The following is a 27878-nucleotide window of genomic DNA, read 5'->3' as shown; positions in this document are numbered from 1 at the left end:
TTTGTCAATTATAAAAGCAGATAATAGCAATTTAAATAAAAATAAATATGAACAATAAAAATAGGCAAACAGTTTTAGGGCGTCGAAGGTCAAAGAGAGCAAGTCTATATTACAGGCGCTGATGAGAAGTGATCAAGTCCAAGACGCTGTCAAGCCCGCTATCTGCAGCTAAAGCCCAAATAACGCCATAGTGTCTCTAGTCGCTATGACCCTACGTTATTGACGACTATAACTATGCAGTTTGACTAGCTATCCTAAAAACCTTATTATCTTATTCTTTATCTCGTATGAACACCCATACAAAATTCTTCATGATTTGCTTCGAAAATTTGCAAACATTTTAGTTTAGTTTACAAGCAAAGTTCTCAGCATAAATCGAAAGTGTTGAATTTAATTGTTTAGTGGTAATTCACGTATCGTCTTCTTTGGTTTATGATTAGATTACAGAGTTCATTGTGCAATAATTTCCGTTTTGAATCGATCGCATTCCGGAGATTATCTTATTTTAGGTGAAGATGAAGTTTTACCTGTGTACATTTTGTTGATTTGAGCTGATTGGGCGTATTGTAATTAATTCGTTCCTTTATTTGTGCGGATGGATTTTAATTCGAATTGAAGGGGTAGGAGCTCGAAGAAGGATTCACGAAAAATGGCACCTCCTATTCTATCTCTAGCTTTACCATCAGAAACAGGTCGGGTTCTCAGTATTCAGTCTCACACTGTTCAGGTTCGTTTTGCTATTCGTCCCCTTCCACCGTTTGACTGCAAATTTGTTTGACTTATTGGAAATTGACATTAGATTATCGCTTTCCCATGTTCGATCAAAATCAGGAAATTAGTTACAGTGATTTTGATGACAACTGTTACTTTGTGTATAACACTTTACATGTTCAGTATCTTTAATGAAGCAATTCTTAATCATCCTTTGATCATACATCTTGATTTTCTAAAGTTGCTCTCTCTTTCTCTCTTTCTCTCTCTCTCTCTCTCTCTCTCTCTCTCTAGGGTTATGTTGGCAATAAATCAGCCATCTTTCCACTCCAACTACTATGTTATGATGTTGATCCGATTATGTCAGTGCAATTCTCAAATCATACATGCAAGTTTCTTTTATCTACTTCATCAAATCAAACACAAAGTTTGCAGGATACCCAACTTTCAAGCGGCAAGCTCTAAATGGAAAACAACTTTGGGAGTTGATAGAAGGCCTAGAAGCCAATAATCTACTATACTACACACATCTATTGACAGGTATTTGACTATTTTCTATCTTTTTTCTAATACAAAAAGCATCTTATTTAACATGACTACTTAGAAGAAGAATTATGATTTTATGGTTTTGTTGATGCATTTACAAATTACAATTACAGGTTACATTGGTTCAGTTTCTTTCTTGGATAATGTGTTAGAAGTAGTTAAAAAGCTTCGATCCATCAATCCTACACTTACATATGCTAAGTTACGAAGGATACGTTTTTTTTTTTTTTTTTTTTTTTTTTTTTTTTTTTTTTGTAGTGTATATATATAGTTGCCTTATCATTCTGTGTTTTCCATTGTTACTTTGTGATCTAGTTATAGGTGATGAAGGAAAGTTGTATGTCCCTCAAGAATTGGTGTCTGTAAACTTTTGAAAACAAGAATGCAAAACAAATAACCAAAATAACTCTTTGATTAATTGGAAAATCACTCAAAACCAATGTTTTTACAATCTGTTCTCATAATCATAAACTCGATTATAGATAGGTATATATATATAGCCTAACAAACCAACTTGTATTAGACTAGGAAATTTATGACCAACTTGCCATAAACTAAACTTTCCATAAATTAGATTGCTTGGTCTCCAAGTCCTCATCGACTTAGGATTCCAACAATCACCCCCGAATCTCTAAGTCCTTCTAGAGAATTCTTCAACCCGATCCGTATTTAAAAAACGGATTCGTCACTGTCGTCACGTTCCGAAAAATCACCGTCTTGTAATTTTTGGAGTCGTTCCGGACATTCAGAAGCAAAGTGACCCGGTTTGTCACACCGAAAACAAATCACCTTAGATCGATCCTTTTCCCTATTTTTCCGATTCTTCCCCCAACAACAATTACAATTTTTGCAATCAGAATTAGAATTGGACAGTTTATTGGGCCGACTGCTTTGAGAAACCCTATTATTCCCTTTGGGCCCGCCTGATCCGCCCGACCTGGATAACCCACTATATCCGGATCCACTTGACCCATTAGTCCCATTAAACTCATTTGCTTTATTAGACCCAATCGATCCTTTCCAATTTCCCTTCGTTCCCGATGAGTTACCCCCACCAGTCGACGACCCACCTCCATCTCCGGTCGATTTTTCGGCAAATACAACCCTCGATTGTCCTTCTCCAGCATCGACTTCCCTTATTCTTTCTTCATATGCCTTCAATCGACCCACTACGTCTTCAAACCCTACCGATTTTAAATCTAGTACCTGTTCAAGAGATGCAACGATGTGAATGAAGTTTCTGGGTAATGATTTGAGGAATTTCTTCACTAATTTTGATTCCTCAATCGTTTCTCCTAATGCCGACGATGTAGACGCGATTCCGGACAGCTTTCCGGCAAAGCTATCGATTGTTTCTGACTCGAGCATCTTCAGGCGATCGAATTCCGACATCAAGGTTTGTAATCTCGCTTCTTTGACTCTATCTGCGCCCACATTACGTGCTCTAATCGCATCCCACAATTTCTTGGCCGAATCCTGATCTCCAATCTGCATTATGAGGTTTTCTGGTAGGGCTTGATATAGCAAACCCATGGCAAGGCAGTCCTTTTCTTCATTGACATCGGTTCCTGGATCAATCACAGTCCAGGCTTTGTGGATGCGTAAGACAACCTTCATACGCATTGCCCACACGGTGTAGTTAGTGGATGTGAGCATCGGACACGAAACTGAGGTTGTCCCAACCTCCTTCACTCTCACCGGAGCTTCTCCTTCTCCCCCTGTATCTGTCATGTTGACCTGACTCGTCAACAGGTACAAATCGATCTCACAGCTTCTTAACCTAAGCTCTGATACCAATTAAAGTTTTGAAAACAAGAATGCAAAACAAATAACCAAAATAACTCTTTGATTAATTGGAAAATCACTCAAAACCAATGTTTTTACAATCTGTTCTCATAATCATAAACTCGATTATAGATAGGTATATATATAGCCTAACAAACCAACTTGTATTAGACTAGGAAATTTATGACCAACTTGCCATAAACTAAACTTTCCATAAATTAGATTGCTTGGTCTCCAAGTCCTCACCGACTTAGGATTCCAACAGTCTGTATATCGTGAAAAGGTAACATCTTGATATATATATATATATATATATATATATATATATATATTGAAATAAATTTGATTACTTATATACAATGATTATCATCTGTTTTTGTAATTCTTGTTTAGGTTGTCCTTGTTGCATCAATGTGGACTCCCAATCAGTTTGAAGCTGAACAATTGACTGGATTCAGGTACTTTTTTCACCTTTTTCATTTTTTCCTAAAAAACCTTAAGTTTTTAATCTGAAAAGCAACAATATATAAAGATCTTTTATGATATCAACCCTTTGATATATTTATCCACCTTTTGTAGAATTGCATCTGAAGAAGATGGGCGAAAAGCATGCAAACATCTTCATGCAACTGGTCCATCAGAGGTTCTCTCTCTCTCTCTACTATTTTTTTTCATTATTTATTTTCTTTAGCATCTAATTTTCTTAAAATTTTTTTCTCAGGTTGTGATAACAAGCATATCCATTGATGGAAATCTTCTTCTAATCGGAAGTCATCAGAAACTAAAGGTACACATTCCACTAATCTTTTTAGTTTTATTTATTTTTAACTTTTTTGTTTTGTTAATATACAAATTCATTACTCTAATATGAATTCTAAATATGATAGGATCAATCTCCTGTACAATTCAAGATTGTCATCCCTAAAATCCCTGCATATTTCACTGTATGCATTTTCTTTTCTTTTATGTGTGTGTGTGTGTTTGTAGCATATGATGTATGTATTCATCTTTCTAGTTGTAGGGAACAGGAGATTTGATGACTGCATTATTACTTGGATGGAGCAATGTAATCAATGCATTTTTTTTATGCTAATTAGTTCATCATCCTTCAGGTTTCATATTTTTTTAATTAAATGTTGGTTCTTATAAATTGTCTTTTTTTCTTCTTCAGAAATATCCTGACAACCTTGACAAAGCAGCGTAACTTGTTGTATCAAGCTTACAGGTATCGTCGACGATAGATGCAATTCATCTACTTGGACACCTTATGGAGAAATATAGAGAAAGATGTATGAATCTCCATAGAGTGTTCATTGAACTTGGGAATACATATAATAATATTCCACGAGAGAGGATTTAAAGGACCTTGTAAGATAGAAGTTACAATAGAAGGGTCCTAATGAGATATATTATTTAGCACTAACTCGATACGTACTCTAAATCAAGTGAGTCAATGATATTTTGAACTCCATTAGTTGACACAAAGTGTAGTCTTTCCCTTTGGAAATAGGGCTTCATCACGGATCAACACTTAGCCCAGATGAAGGGTGCAAGGTGTGTGTTTTTACAGATGATATTGTGTTGGTGCCAAAGACAAGGATGGAGTTGAATGTTAGATTGGATATTTGGAGGATGACTTTGGAAGAAAAAAGGTTACAGTTATGCCAACTATGTTGCATGCATCCAAATGTTAGCCAACAAACAACACATATTAGAAGCTGTAGAGAAATAAGGAGGCTACTATGAACATGTACAATGGCGGAGCCAACCTTTGTGAAGTGGGGTGTATGGCCCCACTTGGAGTGACTAAACCTTTTATATACATCTAATTCTTTGCAACTATAGTTATTAAATATATGATTGGCCCCCACTTTACAAAAAGACAGGCACCACTTGCATCAAGAAATAATAATTTCATTCATTATTAGCCTAATATGGCACTGGTGTGCTCAAATACGCTAAGAAAACAAGTCAGATGCAACCGAGAAGTCACCGAAAAACACTCTCATTCACTGCAAACGACTAATAATAGTCACAAAACTGCTCAAACTCGTGTGAAACTGTCGAACACTGCTACAGTTGCCGATAACTACTCGAAACTACTTAAAGTCGCCGGAAAACGCTCCCACTAGTGGACCCCAGTTGACCTTCGGCCTGGATCCGCCACTGAACATGTGGTAAAACAATGTTAGATACAATTGTTAGGTTAATCGCTCATTTATCAGGTTCACGTAATCATATGCATGGTTGGAAACTTAGAATTAATAAGTATTTGTGGGTTTATATGTTATGTTTTAGTTAATAGTTTATTAGTTAAAATTGTTATTCTAGTTTTGACCGAATTCCATGGATTTATATGTATGTGCGTGAGGGGAGTAGGTCATTAGGTTGTACCAGTGTTTTAAGTGGACTAAATGAGTAGTATTTTATTGTTACTTTTATGGTTCATGTTGCTCTTAAAAGGCCATATATAGCTTTTGTCTGATATGAATAAAAAGTAGAGTTTTTGTCTTTAGTCTCCATTCACTGCATATTTAGATGTTTGGCCAAAAAAGTTTTTTTTCTTCTTCTTTTTGTCTTCATATTTGCGTAATAAACAAAAGGAGGCTGTCATTTTGTTTTTATATACTACACTTGGTATCAGAGGTTTGTGTGAATGTGTAAGCTGAATCTGATGGAAAAAGAGTCACGAAAGCAACTTCTACTATTGATAAGCATGTTCGTGTTGAAAAGAGACTAACCGATGGAGGTACATAAGAACATGAACATAAAGATGTGTCAAAGCACGTGACTTTGGATTTGGTCGGTGGAAAATGAACGGAAAAGATGCATTAAAGCATGTTCTTGTAGCTTGTTTTCTTGGTCGGTGGAGTAGTCTTCTGGAATAGGTCTGATGGGCAAAGGGTTAAAGCTATCAAAAGGAAGAATAGAATGACGATAACACCAGTTAAAGAGGAGGTTTGATGTCGTATCAAGTTCTGGTTTTGACCACATCAAATTATCTGGTGTGCAGTCAAAATAATGTTGATTATGGATGCACATGACACATGGGAGATGGTCAAACCGAGGATGTTAGGTGAAGAATTAGATTCAAGGAAGTCAAAACAAGCACTTACTTTTTGTTTCAAGCGATACCCGAAGACATGGTATTGCAAATGGCGAGTTACGCTGACCTAGAGCAAATGTGTGATGGGCTAAACACACGATATTTGGGAGTGGATCAGGTGAGAATGGCTCGACTTGCAACCTTAAAGAAGGAACTTAAAGGTTTGCGTATGAAGGAGGGTGAAATGGTTGTTGATTTTGTGACCAACTTTGTTGGTTTAGCCTCTAAGGCAAGGAGCCTTGGATATGAGCTTGAAAATTTGGTTTTGGTGAAAAGGTTACTTGATTTGATGCCTAAGTCCTTTTTTCCAAATCGTGGCTTCAATAGAACAATGATTCGAGTTGGATTTGATATTATTTGACGAGGTCGTTGGTAGGTTGGCTGGTCAAGAAAACCCTTATGTGTATAAACATTGTGACATTAGAAGTTAAAACAGTGATGACTTTAGACGTGGTCGTAGAAGAGGTTGCGGGTCTTGGTCCGGAAAGAGTCGAGATGGTAATGATCGTTTCAAGGATAAAAGCCATGTGAAATGTTATAAGGGGTGAATTTTGGTCATTACAACAATGACTGTCCACAATTAAAAAATCAAGATACAAATTTGATTGAAGAGGAACCAACGTTGTTAGGAGTAGATGGGTAAATAACCGATTGAAGGGGTGATTGTTGGATTAATCGCTCATTTACCGGGTTTACGTGATTATATGCATGATTGGAAATTCGGAATTAATAAGTATTTATGGCGTATATGCTCTGTTTTAGTTAATAGTTTATTAGTTAGAATTAATATTCTATTGACCGAATTCTATGGATTTATATGCTGAGAAAATGTACGTAAGGAGAGTGGGTCATTAGGTTTGTTCTAGTTCTTTAGGTGGACAAAATGAGTAGTGTTTTGTTGCTATCTTCATGCTTTAAGTTGTTATCAGAAGATTATATATATATATATATATATAGAGTTATGTTAATGTGAGATGGTATAATTTTGTGAGACCGTGAGACGCATTTTTTTTATTTATTTTTATTTTTTTTAGTTAATTCAAGTTCCGAGAATAATATTTAAAAAAAGAATTTTTGGATTTTTCCATTTATTTTGCATTTTAAAATTATTTTTTAAAATATACCAGTGTAATATTCTATTAGAATATTTCACGTATTTTTCAAAAGTTGGAATTTATTTTTATTTTTATTTTATTTTATTTTATTTAGTTAATTCAAGTTCCGAAAATAATATTTAAAAAAGAATTTTTAGATTTTTCCATTTATTCTGCATTTTAAAATTATTTTTTAAAATATGTCAGTGTAATATTCTATTAAAATATTTCACTTATTCTTAAAAAAAACGGAATTTTTTTTTTATTATTTTTTTATTATTTTTATTTTTTTAGTTAATTCAAGTTCCGAAAATAATATTTAAAAAAAGAATTTTTGGATTTTTCCATTTATTTTGCATTTTAAAATTATTTTTAAATTTGGTCTCACGGTCTTACAAAATTAGAATGGTCTCAAATGAACCTAATCTTATATATATATATATATATATATATATATATATATATATATATATATATATATATATATATATATATATATATATATATATATATATATATTAGTTTATAAGCCGTGGGAACTATGGTTATAAAATTAATTAAATTTTTATAGTAAAAAATTAAAATTATTAATTAATTATTTTAAATAAATTATTAATTAAGAGTTTTTTTTATTTATAAAATTTTTAATCATTGGTTTAAATAAATACGTGAAATTATATGATTTGTATTATTTTTATTTTAATTTTTATTCTAATGTTTTTAATTTAATGTAATTAAAGTGGAAATTTTAAAATTTTAAAATTTGAAATAGAGTTGACAAATGACATACATTAATTAGGAGACATAATAAGATGACATATGACAAAAAGGTGAATAAAATATGTATTAATTAGGAGGCCTAATAGTATGACAAATGTCAAAATAAGAATAAAACTATTTTTTTATTAGAATATATATATATATATATATATATATATATATATATATATATATATATATATATATATATATATATATATATATATATATATATATAAGTTTTAGTCCTCCATTTATTGCATATTTAATTCGTTTAATCAGAGAAGTTATTTTTTTTTTCTTCTTTCTTTTTTAATATTTGTGTTACAAACAAAAGGAGGCTGTCATTCTGTCTTTATGCAATTTGGGACTTTCTTGTAATTTATAAAACCAAAATGATAGTCTCTTTTTGTTTATTACGTAAATAAATATGAAGATAAAAAGAAGAAAAAAAAACTTCTCAGATCGAACGAATTAAATATGCAATCAATGGAGAACTAAGGATTGAAACTATACTTTTTATTCATATAAGAGAAAAACTATATATAGCCTTCTGATAGCAACGTTGAGGATGACATTAGCAATAAAATACTACTCATTTAGTCCACCTAAAGAACTTATACAACCTAATGACCCACTCCCCTCACGTACATTCTCTCAACGTACAAATCTATTGAAATCAGTCAAGCTAGAATACCAATTTCAACTAATAAACTATTAACTAAAATATAACATATAAAACCATAAATACTTATTAATTCCAAGTTTCTAGCCACGCATATAATCACGTGAATCTGATAAATGAACGATTAACCGAACAATCACCCCTTTAATTGGTTATCTTCCCATCCATTCACAACGTTGGTTCCTCTTTGACCACTTTTGCCTCTTTATTTTTTCAATTTTGGACACTCATTGTTCTAATGATCAAATTCAACTACACTTATAACCTTTCGTATGATTTTTCTCCCGGAAACGCTCATTATCATCTTGGGAAGCTCTTCCTGTACCCATGACCTCTTCGCTGGCAACGTCCAAAGTCTTTTATTTATTTATTTATTTATTTTATTTTTAAAATTAACTTCTACCGCCACAGTGTTGACATACATGCAGTTTTTCTTGAGTAGCTAACAAAAACCCACCTTGAATGTCCTTCGTTTGCTTGGTTTCTTTTGTATGCTTCATGTATGCCTTAAATCCACAAATGCTGTCGTCAAATAGCATCGAATCCAACTCGAAACATTGCTTTTTTAAAGCCACAATTTGAAGAAAAGTTGCAAGCCGAACATTTCTCACTTGATCCACTCCGAAGTGTCGTGTGGTCAAAACCGTAACTTGGTACGACATTGAACCTCCTTCTTTATGTGATACCATCTCCATTCTATTCTTCCTTTTGATAGCTTTAACCCTTGCCCATCAGACCTGCTCCATAGGCCTATTCCACCGACAAAGAAAACAAACTACAAGTTTTACCGTCTTTTTGCATCTGCAAAACGAACCGGTTCCAATGCCACCTGTTTTTACGCATCCTTTTCATTCGTTTTTTCTTACGCACCTCTGTCGGTTAGATGTTGTTTGTTTTTTCTAAAAACCACTTCAGAACACTTATTGTTGTGCCGCGCAACACTTGACCCTTCATAACTGTTTGTTTTTCAGAAAACTTCCGACTTAAAAACTATTGCGCGTGTGCTGCGTAGCGCAACACTAAACCAACTACTTCGAACATCTTCACGCCTTACCTTAACTTACTGCAACAACTTGCAGACGTTAAAAGACAAACAAAGTTTTTATTAAATATTGCAAAAGTGATCTGCAGATTTCAGACATTTTCGCTTCGAAAAAACAAACAACACCTTAATCTATTTTCAACACGAACGGGCTGATCAAGAGTAGAGGTTGTTTTTGCGACTCTTCAACCTTTTATTAGATTCAACTTACACCCCTTTCACACGAACCACAAACAGACTCTCATACCAAGTGGCTTTTCAGAGAGCAACATGAAACATTAAAGTAGCAATAAAATACTACTCATTTAATCCACTTAAAGAACTGATACAACCTAATGACCCACCTTCTTCACATACACTTTTTTCAACGTAACCATAAATACTTATTAATTCCAAGTTCAAGCCATTCATATGATCACATTAACCGATAAATGAGCGATTAACCCAACATATTGAATGTAATATTCATTCGTATATCAGGAAATAAGTTAGGAGTTTTCTAACATTGACAAATCGAGGGAAGGCAAATTACGGTGGTTTGGGCATGACCAAAGGAGGGTGGAGACTGTTAGGGTAGTGGAGTAGTATAGTTGTTTGTTATTTTAATTTTATTTGCATTTGAGTATTTATCTACTTATTCTATCCTTTATCGGATCTATTTCTTGTATCAAAAATATTGTTATAACTTTTGGCAAGTTCCCTACTACTTTACTGGATTCTATGCTCTTATGGTTACTTTCTTATATCAAAAGCATTTATTGCACTTGTCTTTCACTCTGATAATTAGCATAGCATATATTTTGGACAAGACAAAATTCAAATTATCTTCTATATATTTATGTGATGTGTTATTTGTGTGACAATATTTACATACAGGCTGTTTTGAGTCGAACATTAGAGGATTATGAGAAAGCAGGGTATGAACCACAGTCAAGCAGCTTGGAGATTAGATTGATTCAAAGTCAAGATGATATTCGGAACCCACAAATTAAATACATTTCTCAATTATACGATTAAATATTTAAATACGTATGTACAATTCTTAATGTTAATCAAACTTAGAATTTTTAGATAATTTGTGATTAATTACAAATTATAGCGTCAAATCTTAAGTTGATGTACATCATCTACGTAAGTTAGAAAATTTACTCTTTTGTTAGATTTTCAATTTTGGTGATTTCTATGCAACGATTTTTATCGTAGGGATTCTAAATGGGGTAATTTAATGTAAACAATCACATTGATTATTTAGTGGAGAATTAATATGATATTGGATAAACATATATAGATTATGATATGTATGTTCTCTCGCAACAAAAATGATGTTTTTCAGACATGATAAGTTCAAAGTAAAGAGACACAACCCTATAAAAATGATGTTTTTCAGACATCTTGTGACACTAGCTAGGACAAGTCTGGCCAAGCCAAACAATCATATGGTCTATATGGTTGACCAAAGAAACCTCTGGTTGACCGTTACGTTCTCATCAACTTATAAACAGGACTTAAGAGGCAATTTTGCCAACATGTCAAAATCTCATTTTATAAGGATCAAAAGGCAATTTGATCATATGGTCTATATGAGACTTTTCTGCATAAAACCATTTTCTTGACCTCCTGAAATTGATGTGTATGAAAGAAAATGATTTAGTCCATTGATTACTTTAGAACGCATTGTATGATTTTCTTCTCATTAAGTTCGTGGTGGCACGCGTAACGATGAATTTATGGCATATGGTTTCTTGAAACACAATCCCGATTCAATCAACTTATTTGTAAACACTCAAATGAAACAATTGATAATGAAATATGATCGGGTTGATTATCATCATTAAAACAAAATTAAATAAAGAACTTTAAAGTTATTATAAAAAACCGGCAACCCTAATGATTTCCCGCTAGGCTCTGATCTCTCTTTGCGGTTGTTTTTCAAGTCTTTTTCATGTGTATTCACTAAGGGTTCGTAAAATAAGGATGAAGGTTGGCAATGGTGCATTGGTAGACATCACATTTGCATGGAAGACCCCAAATACATAATAGAAACGATGGTAATATGCAATCAAATTACAAAAACCTAGACGAGGTTTCAGTTAGTGTTTATGTTACAAATTTCCCTTAAACAATGACTCCGAATGATCTATGGAAACTTTGTGAGCGACAATGTTGTAGAAGACTTTGTTTTTTGTTCGATTTCTTAAGAAAATGATGAAAACTTTGTTCTTGAAGAACTTGGCGACTCTACAAGCAAGACACAAATGCCTAATGAGTTGAATGAAAACTTTCGGTCTCTTTCAAAGCCACCAGGTTTTAGTAACTATATTCTTAATAAGGGAGTGTCAAAGCTATATGTACCAAAAGCATCTTTTTTCTGGCAGCTCGAATAGGAGAAAGGTGAACACTCTTAGTTGGGCTAATATTAAGGATATAGATGGAACGTCTTTACTTGATGTTATGGCTAGAATTGCAGAAGTTGGTAATATATGTAATGTGAATATTGAATCTATTTTAAAAGAAATGGGTGTAAAGCTTATTGATAATTGAATACGTTGTCTATAAATCTGAAGAGGAGGAAGATTTCGACTTCATGTGTACTTGTTATTCAAAAAACTCGGATGCAATCAGTCGATCTTTTTGTTCTTAGAAGCATGTGGGGTAACTTTTCGTTTGAGTTTGCTAATAGGTGTTCTTGCGGGCGATCGGGAGATATTCTTTTTATTTGGGATCCAACGACTTTTATTAAAAATAAATTACTTGTACCGAGTATGTTGTAATTATGCAAGGAGAATGTTTGGTGAATAAATTGCAATGTTTTATGGTTAATGTATACTCCCCCCGTAAAAGGAAGCTAAAAAAGGACAATTATGGAATTTTCTTATTTCTTTTATGCTTCGTAATTGGTGGTTGTTATATGATTTTAGGTCACTTTAATGCTACCAAAGAAATCAAGGTGAACGAATGGGTTGCAATTTTTCTCAAAGAATAGCAAATGATTTTAATTCGTTTATCTCGGAGGCATGCTTATGTGATATTCGGATGGATGGTTTTTCTTTCATTAGAGTTAGCACTAATGGTGAAAAATCCAGTAGACTTGGTCATTTTTTTTTTGTTGTTTGAGGATGTGGTTTTACATTCTCCGTAGTAGGGATGAAAGGAGGTCCAAACTCGACCTGGAAGGAAAACCTGGAAACCCGTTAATGAGATTTTGTAGGATCGGAAATCAAACCGGTATATAGGAATCGGTTCCCGTTTGGTTCCAGGTATGGTACCGAGTAAAATGGGTCTAGAACCGAAAAAATCAGAAATGTCAAAGTCGGTAGGGTGGAACCGGGTAGAGTGGGTCTAGGACCGAAAAACCCGGAAAAACAAGAATTTTTTGGGTTGAACATTGAAAAAAATCAAATTTGATATCCCGACTTCAGGGTACTATAAGTCATTGAATATGAACCAAAAAATGACAAATATATAGTTTAAAATAATATGCAAACTCTAAAATACATGCTGAAACAAAACCTTATGTGAATCCGACTTCAAAAGAATGATATATGCATATTTTAAACTTTCCACATAATACAAAGTACAAAAACAGATAGTTGAAAAGCTAAAATTTTCAGCTTTGATATCTCGAATTCAAGAGACTGTAAGTCATAGAATATTAACCCAAAAATGATAAAATTATAGTTTAAAATCATTTACAAACTATAAACCACACATTGAAAAAAACTCATACCAATCCGACTTCAAACGAATTAAATATGCATGTTTTAAACTTTTTATAGAAACCGTTTCCATCCTTAAAAGTTAAAACCGATTCCAGTTCCTAACACTAGTTCTGATTCATAAACCTGATTCACCTGGACCTGGCGGACCCAAACCCGGATAAACTATTTTTAAACCCGAAACTCGAACCGATTCTACATATTATGGTTCTATTGGTTCCGGTTCTGGTTTCTGTTTTTAAATCTCATCTCTAATCCAGATGTAACGACGTAAATTTCAAAACAATTTTTCACAATTTAAAAACACACTTTCATTCATAATGGTTATAAAAATTTCATTGTATCACATAACAACCCATTACATCCCAAGATCATAATATGTAAAAACTCCTCATGTGTGTACTGATCAGGCCGACGCCTTCCCGCGATCCTCATTGGTACCTGAAACACATAACACAATACTGTAAGCATAAATGCTTAGTGAGTTCCCCAAAATACCACATACAACACATAGTCTTTCCAGGCCATAACTCTGTAGGATCTTCCGATCCAAGTGTCTCAGGAGACTTCCATCCCGAATCCCGGTAGACCTTACGGTCCTACCCGTATCGACCTTCCGGTCTGTAACCTCCTGACCTTCCGGTCCTTATCATACATAACATACATAACACATACATATCACATAACAGCATATAGCATATACATCTCAAAGCATACAAGACCTTCCGGTCACACATAGGTACTCTTCCAGGTACAGTATAGTGAGAAGACTCACCTCGGTATCTCGGATAATCTTGCACTCGAACGCACTGGTCTAGTCCTCGCCTAAACACATAACAATACTCTCAAATAAATAACGACTCTCAAAGGCTAGATAAAATCCATTCTACGATTTCCACAGAAGGGTAAAATACCATTTTATCCCTCTCTGACCCAAAAGTCCAAAGGTTGACCAAAACCCTAAAAGTCAACAGGGGGTAGTACGTGGCACGTACCTTTTTTGTACGTGGGGCGTACGTCGGCGAACCACAATTGAGGTCTCCACCCCTTACGTTGTGCGCACTGAGAGTTACGCCCAACGTAAGTCTCAGTTTCAGCCATTCCATGGATTTTGGTCTTAACGGTTAAGACACTCCTTCAACTCCCAGATCTGGTTCTCCTTAAGCCTCTTATCCCATAAAGTCGAAACCTTTAAGCCTTGGCATGGATGTAGAGGACCCTACACTATCTAACACCTTTCCTTTTTCCTCTAAAGTCTAGATCTCATGCATGGCTCAATGTGTACGTCCAAGATTGCATTTTTATGAACATACAACTCTTATAGTCTTGAAATATGATAGATCTAGGCCAATGGAGACCATTTGCTCATAAAGTCTCCATCTTGCGACCGAAAACCCTAGAAATTGGTCCAAGAAGCACACAACACAAAAGACAATGCAAGTTTTGAGCTTTTTGCCTCATGAAGAAGCTCCAACCTATGAAAAGCTCGGATCTACTCTTTCCCACGAACTCCTAGCCTCCAAAATGACCTCTTCTTCTTCTCCACCATCATGAAATGATACTTAGAAGCTTAGAACACCAAGACACTAGCTAGAAACGAAGGAGGACTCTCTTTTAGGGTTTCACTCTCTGGAATGGAGGCTAAGTTCAAGGCCATAACATTCCTTTTATAGTGCTCAAGCCCCAAATTAGGATTTCCACCTGGGCTCACTACGCCCAGCGTACCCAATTGAATCTGCGTCCAAATTAGTGTGCGAGTATGTGCAACGTACTCCTCTGTATGCCCAATGTACTCACAAGCCTAACTCTTTTACTAAGGGGACTTAACTGACAACTTGGAAAAAGAAGAAGGGTTAAATAGCTTTACCTGAATTTAGGGATGTTACAATTATCCACCACTAGAACCAGACTTCGCCCTCGAAGTCTCATGTCGAAAACAACTCCGGATGCTGCTCCCGCATCTCCGAATCCGACTCCCAAGTCAACTGGGACCCCCTCCGATGTTGCCACAAACCTGAACCAGGGGCACATCCTTGCTCCTCAGAACCTTGATCTTCCGATCCAAGATTGCGATTGGCCTCTCGACATAATTCAGACTCGCGTCCACCTGGATATCCTCCAACGGTACCACTGCTGACTCATCGGCTATACACTTCCTCAGCTGAGACACGTGGAAGGTATCGTGAATCTGGCCCAACTCCGCAGGTAGCTCCAAACGATATGCCACTCCGCCCACCCTCGCGATCACCCTAAATGGCCCAATACATCGGGGCCCCAACTTGCCTATCTTCCTGAATTGAATCACTCCTTTCCATGGAGACACTTTCAGGAGTACAAAATCCCCGACCTGAAACTCGAGCTCGGATCGTCGTCTGTCCGCGTAACTTTTCTAGTGACTCTGAGCTGTCAACAACCTCTGCCTGACTTGTTGTATCTGCTATGTTGTCTGAAGCACTATCTTAGTGTTGCCCATCACTCGCTGCCCTACCTCTCCCCAATAGATGGGAGTCCAACACCTCCTCCCATACAACAACTCAAAGGGAGGCATACCAATGCTCGATGGTGGTTGTTGTTATAAGAAAACTCAGCCAATGGCAGATATGTGTCCCAAGTCCCTCCGAAGTCCAACACATATGCCCGAAGCATGTCTTCGAGCGTCTGAATCATCCGCTCACTCTGTCCGTCCGTCTGTGGATGGTAAGCGGTACTGAAATGCAGCCTAGTACCCAACTCCTCATGGAACTTCTTCTAAAACCTGGAAGTGAAACGCACATCTCGGTCTGACACAATCGAGATCGGTACACCATGTCGCGATACCACCTCCCTCACATACAACTCTGTCAGCCTCTCAGCAAAAAATCTCTCACTGATAGCAAGAAACTGAGCAATCTTCGTCAGCCGGTCGACGATCACCCAAATTGCTTCGACACCCCTCGCAGTCATCGGAAACTTGGTGATGAAATCCATAGAAATCTGTTCCCACTTCCATTGGGGAACCTCAAGTGGCTGCAACCAGCCATGCGGTTGCTGGTGCTCAGCCTTAACCATGCGACAGGTTAAGCACCTCTCAACAAACCATGCTACATCCCTATTCATACATGGCCACCAATACTTCTTCTTCAAATCCAAATACATCTTAGTGGCCTCGGTATGGATCGAAAATCTCAATTTATGCGCGTCCTCCATCAAGGTGGTGCGCGCTTTGCCTGCATACGACACCCAAATCCAACCCTGAAGGGTCATTAGCCCGCGACTATCGGTAATGAACTCCGACACCTGCCCAATCACCCGCTCCCTCTTACGGTTCTCTGGTCTCACGGCCTCTTCCTAGGCCTCCCGGATGGTGTCCAACACCGGAGTCATCACTGTCAATCACATACAATTATCTCGAATCAAGGCGCTCTCCGCCCTACGGCTCAGGGCATCAGCTAGGACATTAGCCTTGCCGGGGTGGTACATGATCTCATAATCATAATCCTTTACCACATCTAGCCATCTCCTCCGGCTCATATTCAGATTGGGCTGATCCATCAAATACTTCAAACTCTTGTGGTCCGTGTAGATGGTACACCGAACCCCATACAAATAGTGATGCCAGATCTTGAGGGCGAACACCACTGCCCCCAACTCCGAATCATGGGTAGGGTACCTCGTCTCATGAGGCTTCAGCTGCCTTGACGCATACGCTATCACATGCCCCCTCTACATAAGTATGCACCCAACCCCGATATCGATGCGTCACAATACACCACAAAATCCTCCATCCCTTCCAGGAGGGCTAGCACCGGTGCTTTGCACAATCTCTGGCAAAGTGTCTCAAACGAGGTCTCCTACTCTGGACCCAATGAAAAAGCGATACCCTTCTGGGTCAACCTGGTGAGAGGCACGGCGATCTTGGAGAAATCCCTGATAAATCTCCGATAATAGCCGGCCAACCCTAGAAAACTTCTAATCTCGGTGGGTGATCCCGGTACCTCCCATCTCATAACCGCCTCAATCTTGTCCAGGTTGACCAATATCCCATCTTGGTTAACGAGGTGTCCCAAGAAATGGACCTCTCGTAACCAAAAATCACACTTGGTGAATTTGGTGAAAAGACTCTCTGATCTCAATACCTCGAGAATCTCTCTCAGATGCTCCTCGTGCTACTCTCTAGATCTCGAGTACACCAGAAAGTCATCAATGAACACGATCACTGACCGATCCAGCATCGACCTGCACACCCTGTTCATGAGATCCATGAACGTTGTCAGTGCATTGGTGAGCCCAAAGGGCATCACCACGAACTCGTAGTGCCCATAACGAGTTTTGAACACCGTCTTCTGGATATCTTTGTCCCGAACCCTCATCTGATGATATCCCGACCTTAAGTCTATCTTGGAGAACCAAGACGCCCCCTGCAATTGATCGAATAGATCATCGATCCTCGGTAACGGATAACGGTTGTTGACCATCAACTTGTTCAACTCTCGGTAATCAATGCACATCCGGTGTGAACTATCTTTTTTCTTGAAAAAAGGATCGGCACTCCCCAAGGTGAGCTACTCGGTCTAATAAACCCTTTCCCCAGCAGGTCCTGAAGCTGCGAGGATCACTCCTGCATCTCTGGTGGCGCAAGGTGGTAAGGCGCCTTGGGGATAGGTGTTGCCCCGGAACCAAATCGATACAGAACTCTACTTTCCTCTCGGGAGGCACACCTCGCAATTCCTCGGGAAAAACATCTGGGAACTCGCACACTATCGGGACCTCATCAATCGAACTTGGCCTCCCAACGGCCACTCGTGTGTCCATCATATAGGCTACAAACCCGCTGCAACCCTGCTGCAAACTCTGTCTCGCTCTGGCAGCCGAACAAAATGTTGACCCGCATTAGGTACCCTCACCGTACACTGTAAGTACTCCCCCACTAGGGTCTCGTATCGTCACCAACTAATGCTCGTAGTCTATAAAAGCTCCAAATAGGCTCAACCAATCCATGCCCATTATGACACATACGTCCCCCATCGCAATCGGGACCAGATCTATCGGAAACTCCACACCGAAGATCTCAAGTATACATCCTCGAATCACATCTGTCGCATAGACCGCTCGCTCGTTAGATATAGAAACTCGCAGAGGCCGACTCAATGCCTCTCGCCGGATACTGATGTGCTGACTAAATGCCAAGGAAACAAATGACCGACTCGCACCCGAGTCAAATAACACCAAAGCAGGTACATAATTCACAAGAAAAGTACCTACGCATATCATAATATAAGCACAACATCTCAATATCAACATAAATAAATGAAAGAATACATACCAGCCACGAAATCGGGCGTTGCACGGACCTCCTCTGCTGTCAATTGGAAGGCTCTCCTGCGACCCTTCGGTGCCTCGGCCTTCATCGGCCGAACCTTAGTAGCGCGCACGGCAGCACGGGCAGATCCCTGCTGTGCTCCCTGTGCTGTCCCTCGCAGCTGCGGACACTCGGCCTTCCGATGGCCCGTCTGGTTGCAATGAAAGCAAACCATGAATCCCTTGGGGCAATCCTTGCCTATATACCCCTCCTTGCCACATTTTTAGCAAGCACCAGATCGACAAACCCCATCGTGTCCCTTGCCGCACTTTCTGCAAGTGCGGCCCTTCTATCTTCTATTTCTCAGATCGGCGGGCTTTGCCCGCTTTGCTGCCGGCTGAGACTGTGCCGGCCGTCTGTCCATCCCCTGAGACTCGGCCTCCTCCCTGGCATGAGTCTCCAACTCAATCTCCTTCTTCCGTGCATTTTCCTGAAGCTCAGCAAATGTCCGGTAAGTCGAGTTTGATACAAACTCCCGAATATCCCTCCTCAAAATGCTCAAATATAGGCTCATGCGTGCCTGCTCGGTAGACACCTGATCAGGGTAGAACATCGCCCTCTCATGAAACTTCCTGGTAATCACAGTAACCGAATTAGTACCCTGCTTGAGGGTCAAGAACTCCTGATCCAACCGCTCCCTCTCCACAGGGGGAACATACTCATCTCTAAACATGGTGGTGAACCTCTCCCAGGTCACCTTAGAAATCTCCGCAAGAGTAAAGCTCGTCGTCACGAACTTCCACCAATCCTTCGCTCCCAAGAGAAGCTGGTTCAGCGCGAACCGTACCCTCAAATGCTTTGGAAAAGAACATGTGTAGAAACATCCCTCAATATCAGAAATCCATCTCATCGCAGCGATCGGATCCTGCGTCCCATCGAACTCTGGTGGCTTCGTGTTGCTGAACTCCCGAAACAACAACGAGTCACCTCCCTGAGGCCTGGCAGCCGCAACGGCGGCAGTAGCTACAGTAGCCACAACCTCAGTGTGACAACCCGATATTTCGACTCTATGTAAAGACCTAAAAAGTCAGGTATTGTAACCACTTTTGAAATAATGAAATTAACTTTGAAAATAAAATGTACAAAAGTCTCTATTGGGTTACCTACTATGTTAGATATTGTGTCAAGGTTTACAGAAATACTAAGAACACTAAAATCCGAGTTATAACGAAGAAGTTATGACCATTCTAAGATTTCCGATAAAACCGGCAACACCGATTAAACGAAAAACACGAAGTTTCAATACAATAGTTTTTAGACCTAAGGATCTAAATGAAAGTTTTAGATATCATTAAACTGTGAGCGTACATAAAAAGAACGTCCACATCTGACTTCGGATGAGAAAGTTATGATTTTTCCAAGATCCGGATATAGCAGTAGACAGCTAAAAACTCGAAATAGAGATAGAGAGACTTTTGGCCGAAACAACCTAAATAAGAATCGAAAGTCTCAACCAAAGTAGCACAACGGTAAAAAGTCTGGCAAAAACGGACGCCGGACGAAGAAGTTATGGATTTTTAACGGGTTTTTCCAGTCCCGGCATGTTAAAAATAAATAATTAAAAATAAAGTCAAAATTAGCAAACAAAGTCTAAATGATATTTGTAGAGTATATTCTTACCTACGCATGCATATAAAGAACATCGAAAACGGAGCTCGTGCGCGAATGTTACGGATTTTACAAGTTTAAGGCTCAAAATCCGAGGCTGTCAGGTCTGCCACGACGTGGCACAGTTGGCCGCGACCCAACAAGTGACTGAGGGCATCCAATCAATGGAAGAGGATAATATTTTTCTCACCACGACATTGCACAGTTGTCCATGACGTGACACACCAGAAATAACCTATAAATAGAAGCTTAAGGGTGTCGGGTTTGGTGCTCATCTCTTTCCATCTAAGTGCTATTACTCTGCATAATTACCTTGATAAGCCTTCCCGAAGCCCCGGTTTTCATATTCAAGTTCCGAAGGAAGGTTCTACACTCCCGAGAGTCCCGAGATTCCCGATAATCCCGAGAAAATCAACTCTTCCAAGTCGAAGTGCTGCTCGATTATCATCTCGCTTTCTCCCATCAATCAAGTGAGTTCATACCCCTATAAACTACACTTTCAACTATTTTATCAATGCTTTTTATACACTTTTAAGGGGGGGATACAAGTAAATACACGGTTATTATCGTGTGTAACATAAAGTTGCACTATATACTCTTTTTATCAAGTAAATCATATGTGATTCATAACTAATACATGGGAACTTTCGTATGCAATATATATTCTCGATAACATCTTGTATTTCGGAAATAAAACATGTTTATATATATACACGAATCAAACACTTTATTTATACTTTAAGTATATATGATCCTTTATGTCACTATAAATATTATACTTTACATAACAAGTGAGCATTACACTAGGGTTTACTATACGTACGAAACACATACTTTGAACAACTATAATAGGTATAGTTTACGAGAAAATCATGAACATTTACATACTAGAAACACTATATCAAGGAGATATTTTCATACACAAGAACAAATGGACATTTTCATACGTATATCTGTTTTATACTTAGTTTTGTGAGACATTTTACGTACTTTCAAGTATGCATTTTAAGTCTTGTATTATATACCAAAATCCCTTGTAGGGGGAGCGTGATACTTGTGTACAAATCTATACGGGATGGACAATCCCACACCTAAGTTGTTAGCTACAGCTAGGCCGGCAGGCCTGGGGTGACAAACGTCATAACCTTCCAACGCTTGAAGAACGTTGTTATAGGGATCCTGGTCAAATAGCATGGTTATAAGACTCACATGGAGTATTAAAAACAAATTGATTTACGGGGTTCTTCAAATGCCTTAGCGATTTATACATAAACCTACTATTTTAGGCATGAAAAGCACTATTGCATTAAATGTTTTGGAACAATTAAACTACCATCTACTATAGTAGAAAATATGGGATTTTCTAGGAACATTCAAACATGTACAAACCATTTCATTCTATTTCATCCAAACATTGTTACTAAATAATTATGAACTCACTAGCTTAAATGTTGATCTACTCTTTCAAAACTACTTGTATTTCTTAGGAATTTAGTAAAACAGGTAAACAAACAGCTTTTGAAGAAGGGAAGCTGTGGCGTCAGTTTAGTTTCATTTTGACATCATATTGTATTTTGTTTTGAAATAAGTACCTTTCACCAATGTAAACTTTTAAATTATATATATGATGGTTGTATTACTTTCTTTACTATGTATTCAATTGTTATGATACTACATGAAGTCATCCGCCCTCGAACGATTCCGCCGTTCTGGTTTGGGGGTGTGACAGATTGGTATCAGAGCATTGTTTATAGTGGACTAAGTATATCGAACCACATAAGATATAAAAACTATAAATGCATAGGGACTCAAAGTTTCTGACAAAACGTTTTTACACCTGAACCGCGTTTCATTTTAACTTAAAATATTTGAATTGTAAAAGCACAAATACATGAATACAACGATTTATTTTCATACTTAGAGCAATATAGAAGTATTATATATAAATTGTGCAGTGCAGGTGTGCCTTGGGATATGTAATCGGAACTGGGATGAATATAGCCTGATCTACTATATTTGTCCGAGAGTCGACTAATGTATGCCAGGGGGTGTCTGCAGTGGACAACAAATTTAAAACTTACGAAGAGCATATCATTAAGAATACTATGGGAGTATTTGGGTATCTTCAACCGTCAAACTTAGGGGTAAATTTTACATGCTTTAGCATATAGTCAATTCTTAACCCTATTCACCTATAGACTCAATGGTTGGATTTCATTACCATGGCGACCCTTATTACCCCAACCAAGGTAATGAAGGATGGATTGTAGACGACCCCGAGGAGGAACCCATGGAAAACGAGGAAGAGGAAGATTCAGATAGCTCAGCTTCAGAGTCCGAGGTAATTAATCCGCCAGCCGTCCAACCTCCATCGGTTCGACCTCCTTTCAGGATGGGATTTCAAGGACCAACTCTCATCTAGGGAAGCCACATCCACCATTGGAGCTAGCAGCAAGGACTGCATCCTACTTACGGTATGTTTCGGGACTTCTATGATGTTAGCGGAGGAAGTTCAGCTGATCGAGCACTCCCAGTTGTGGTTGGCAAACTTGCCATTCAGGCTTATCAATCTGGAGTCCAAGCAAACCGGATTCGCAAGGTTGACATAAGGATGGAAGAGAATGCATCTGATATCCGTCACCTAGACATGCTACAAGGGAATGCTCAACTCCACACCAACTCCCTCCAGGAACAAATGACTGCAACTCACTCCGAAATGAGAGATTTGAGGGAGCAACAAGCTGCCTTTGACAGGCGTCTCATGGGAGCCAAGCAATCGGATGCAGAGTCATGCTCCAAGCGTAATCCGTGCAGCAAGTAGTGCTCGCCTAACTCCCAAATTTTGATATAGAATAGGATCATCGGCTAAAAGTCTTACCTTCTTTAACTTTCTGTAATCAGAGACCTTTAGAAAGGTCAAAATCTTCTAACTTCGGATGTAAGGCAACCATATGTTTAATATATATATATATATATATATATATATATATATATATATATATATATATATATATATATATATATATATATATATATATATAGGGCATACCTCTTTCGTGTGTTAATTCTGTGAATTTCATTCGAGTTCATGAGTTTGTTTATTTTTATTCAAACTTCATTGGTGAAAACTCAAATCCCTGTGTTGGTCAAACCAAATTCTTAAACTATTAAAGATAGTTAACTCATTATCATTCAACTCTCAACCACCAAAACTTATAATCTTTTATTTATATTTCTTGGCAGCGTGATGCCTCCTCGTCCAAACCTAATACCCAGGTCGGGCACGATACCTCCACCAGCACCACCTCCATCGACGGAAAATGCCGCATTGATAGCAGCTGTAACAGTTGCAGTAACAGCAGCAATGGCGCAGATGAGTAATAATGGGTCGGGATGAGGAGTGAATAGCTCTACGAATGGCCAACGTCAAGTTCGTTTAGGGGATTGCACATTCAAGGACTTCACCAATAGCAAGCCCATGACTTTTAACAGATCCGGAGGGATAATGGCTCTATCACAATGGATAAAGAAAACATAAGCGGTTTTCGAGATCTGTGCATGTCTAGAAGTGAGTAAGGTAAAATTTGCCGCATGTACATTCTCCGAGAGAGCCCTGACGTGGTGGAATGGACACGTTAAGTCACTAACTCTGGTAGTGGCAAATTCTATGGGCTAGGAGAATCTAAAATAACTATTAATGTAAGAGTATTGTCCAAGGGGCGAAGTACAAAAGCTAGAGCAGGAACTTTGGAGCTTACTATGGTAGGCTCGGACATCAAAACCTATACCAATAGGATTAGTGACTTGGTAGTCCTTTGCCCAGGGATGGTTGCTCTAGAGAGCAAGAAGATCGAAAGATACATCTGGGGACTGTCACCCCAGATTCGAGGAAGTGTACTAGCTTCCAAACCAGTCATTTTCGATAGCGCCAAACAGTTGGCACAAGCTCTCGTTGACCATGGAATCTGTCAAGGCTTCGCAACTGCTATCCCAGAGCAAACCATAGGAAACAAAAAAAAAAAAAAAAAAAAAAAAAAAAAAAAAAAAAACAATCAGTACCAACAACAACAGCAAGAAGAAGTTTTGGAACAAGAGGGAGGGTCAGTCTTCACAGGAACCTTCCAAGAAGCAACAAATAGTGGCAGTCCATGCCGCTACTACCCCCACTGCTGCTCCAGTTACCCCTGCACCAGCAAAGCAAATGCGGGGAACATACCAAAGTGCAACAAATGTAATTTCCATCACAACAGAATTTGTCGGGAGATGCACTGCAACAATTGTAACAAGAAAGGGCTCACTGCCCGTTTCTGTAAGGCACCGGCACGACCAATCACCCAAGTCCCTGGAGTCAGGGTGGGCCAGGCATGTTATGGATGCGGTGAGGCTGGACACTACAAGAGTGACTGGCCTAAGGCAAGGAATGCTAGCGGTATAGGAAGAGTGCTGGCAATAGGGCATAACGAAGCAATAGCTGATCCCACGGTGGTTACAGGTACGTTTCTCCTTAATAACGCTTATGCATGCATACTCTTTGATTGTGGTGCGGAAAGGAGTTTCGTGCGTCATAAATTCAAACACATACTAAAACATAACCCTCAATCACTCAATAAGATATTTACAGTTGAAATGACAAACGGTAGGACAGAAAGCACAAACGATATGTACATAGGCTGCACACTAACTCTAAACGAACATTCATTTCAAATCGACTTAATGCCAATCACCATAAAAAGCTTTGATGTCATCATCGGTGTTAGAACTAAGTTCTTTTAGGATAGAATGATTCTAAGCAAGTTAATAAACAATAACGTAATAAAGAACACGAGAATTGCACTTGCACTAAATATGTGTAACACCGTAAAATTTAAAACAAATTTTTTCACATTTTTCCAAACACATTTATCAGTAAAACCCCATTGTATCATAACTTTGTTTCACAAAATATTTCCCAAGATCAAAATGCATAAAAACCCATGCGTGTGTACGAATCATGACAGCGCCTTCCCGCGATCATCACTGGTACCTGAAACACATAACACATAACACTGTAAGCATAAAGCTTAGTGAGTTCCCCAAAATACCATACATAAAACATACTAGCCACTCGAGGCTATAACTCTGTGGGCCCGTAGGCCCTTACTCTATGGACCCTCTGGTCCTAACTCTGTGAACCTTCCGGTTCTAACTCTGATATACACATGACATAAACCACATAGAAATAATGCAGTACAACACATCACAGAGGCTTAGGTCAACATGCAGCAGCATGCTTCTAGGGACCCTTAACTAGTTCTTATGAAAATTAAATATACCTGCCTTAGATCCATATTCTGTTGTACTGGTACTCATATCACTTAAGAAGAACAAGAAACACACCATACAATATTTTTGGATTTTTGAAATTTTCTGAAAAAAGAATAAAAACAAAAAGATATAATATTTTTGGATTTTTGAAATTTTCTGAAAAAGAATAAAAACAGAAAGATAAAATATTTTTGGATTTTTGAAATTTTCTGAAAAAGAATAAAAACATAAAGATAAAATATTTTTGGATTTTTGAAATTTTCTGAAAAAGAATAAAACAGAAAAATAAAATATTATTGGATTTTTGAAATTTTCTGAAAAAGAATAAAAAAAGAAAGATAAAATAATTAAGTTTAAATAAAAGACATGAGAAAAGAATGTACAAGATATACAACCGAAACCTTATCTTAAATGAGTGACGCGAAATAGACCGAGCGTTCGGTTCATTTCGGTTCCCTAAAATTCCAGAGCCGAAATAGACCGAGCGTTCGGTTCATTTCGGTTCCCGAAAATTATGGAGCCGAGATAGACCGAGCGTTTGCTCCATTTAGCCTGTCTAATTTTTAGTGAGAGATTTGAGGATTCGGTACTGACTCTCTTTCCATCATGCCCAAGCCTTGTAAAATTTTATTAAATGTAGCTTCAGGTAAGGCTTTAGTAAAGATGTTAGTCAGTTGATCAGCATATCGAACAAAGTGTACTTCCACGTTCCCGTCTTCTACATGATCCTTGATAAATTGATATCGAAGTGCAATATGCTTGGTTTTTGAGTGTTGCACTGGATTGTGATAGATCCTAATTGCACTTTCAGAGTCGCAATAGAGAGGAATCTTCTTCATGCTTAGCCCATAGTCTCTCAGTTGACTTTGAATCCATACCACTTGAGAAGTGCAAGATGCTACAGCAATATATTTAGCTTCGGTTGTGGATAATGAAACACAGGTTTGTTTCTTGGACTGCCAGCTAACAAGCTTCCCGTCAAGAAATTGGCATCCACCTGTAGTACTCTTTCTGTCCAGTCCACATCCTCCTATATCAGCATCAGAAAATGCTTGAATGAAGAATCCAGATCTTGCAGGATACCAGAGACCGAGAGATGAGGTTCTCCTCAGATAACAAAAAATGTTCGTTACAGCAACCATGTGAGGTTCTCTTGGATTGGCTTGAAACCTGGCACAATAACAGACAGAAAACATAATATCTGGTCTACTAAGTGTTAAATACATAAGGGACCCTATCATTTGACGATATAGTGTTATGTCCACAGCAGGTTTATCCAAAGATGAGGTTAGCTTAGTGCCAAATGCCATAGGAACCTTCAGTTTTGAATCACCCTTCATACCAAATTTCATCAGCAAGTTCTTTGTATAGGCCTCCACGTTGATAAATATACCTTCTGGTCCCTATCTAATATTCAAACCAAGGAAAAAATTAATTGGACCCATTGCGCTCATTTCAAATTTAGTCTCCATCAACTTCCTGAATTCAGCTGTTAAGCTAGGATTTATGGAGCCGAAGATGATATCATCAACATAAATCTGAACGATCATCAAATGTTCTCCTTCCTTCTTACGAAAGAAGGTTGGGTCAGCCGAACCTTGCTTAAATTTTGACATTTTCAAGAAGCGAGTTAGTGTTTCATATCAGGCCTTAGTGCTTGTTTTAGACCATAGACAAGTTTATCTAGTACACAGCAATGATCAGGGTATTTTTCATTCACAAAACTAGGCGGTTGCTCAACGTAGACTGTTTCTCCTAATTCTCCATTCAAGAAAGCGTATTTGACATCCATTTGGAAAACTTCAAAGTTTTTATGAGCAGCATATGCTAGAAAGATTCTGATAGATTCTAACCTTGCTACTGGAGCGAAGGTTTCCTCATAATCTATGCCTTCCTCTTGACAATATCCTTTTACCACCAACTGAGCCTTGTTACGAATGACATTCCCCTCTTTATCTAGCTTATTTCTAAACACCCATTTCAGGCCGACAACATAATCATCTTTCGCTGTAGGAATCAATCTCCAAACTTGGTTGCGTTCGAACTCATGGAGCTCATCCTGCATTGCTTGAACCCAATCAAAATGATCAAGTGTATCATTTACAGTTTTCGACTCAATTTTGGAAATAAACGAATTAAACATACAAAATTCAACTTTAGAGAATAATGCAATTTGTTTCGCCT

General features: G+C 38.0%; 1 pseudogene across 1 annotated transcript; it reads left to right on the top strand.

Annotated features, from left to right (window-relative positions):
- Positions 1–541: 541 nt before the first annotated feature.
- On the top strand, positions 542–10745 carry LOC145006194 (pyridoxal kinase-like; annotated as a pseudogene). Its single transcript, XR_013662830.1, has 13 exons — positions 542–727; positions 1006–1099; positions 1147–1251; positions 1371–1454; positions 1561–1619; positions 3308–3325; positions 3436–3500; positions 3622–3685; positions 3764–3829; positions 3930–3986; positions 4064–4108; positions 4214–4267; positions 10605–10745. The product of XR_013662830.1 is annotated as a pyridoxal kinase-like (transcript).
- The last annotated feature ends 17133 nt before the right edge of the window (positions 10746–27878 follow it).

The sequence above is a fragment of the Lactuca saligna genome, chromosome 7, assembly GCF_052625555.1.
Source record: "Lactuca saligna cultivar CGN05327 chromosome 7, ASM5262555v1, whole genome shotgun sequence".
NCBI lineage: Eukaryota > Viridiplantae > Streptophyta > Magnoliopsida > Asterales > Asteraceae > Lactuca > Lactuca saligna.
Note: the sequence above shows the minus strand (reverse complement) of the source record. Positions and strands in the feature narration are given on the sequence as shown.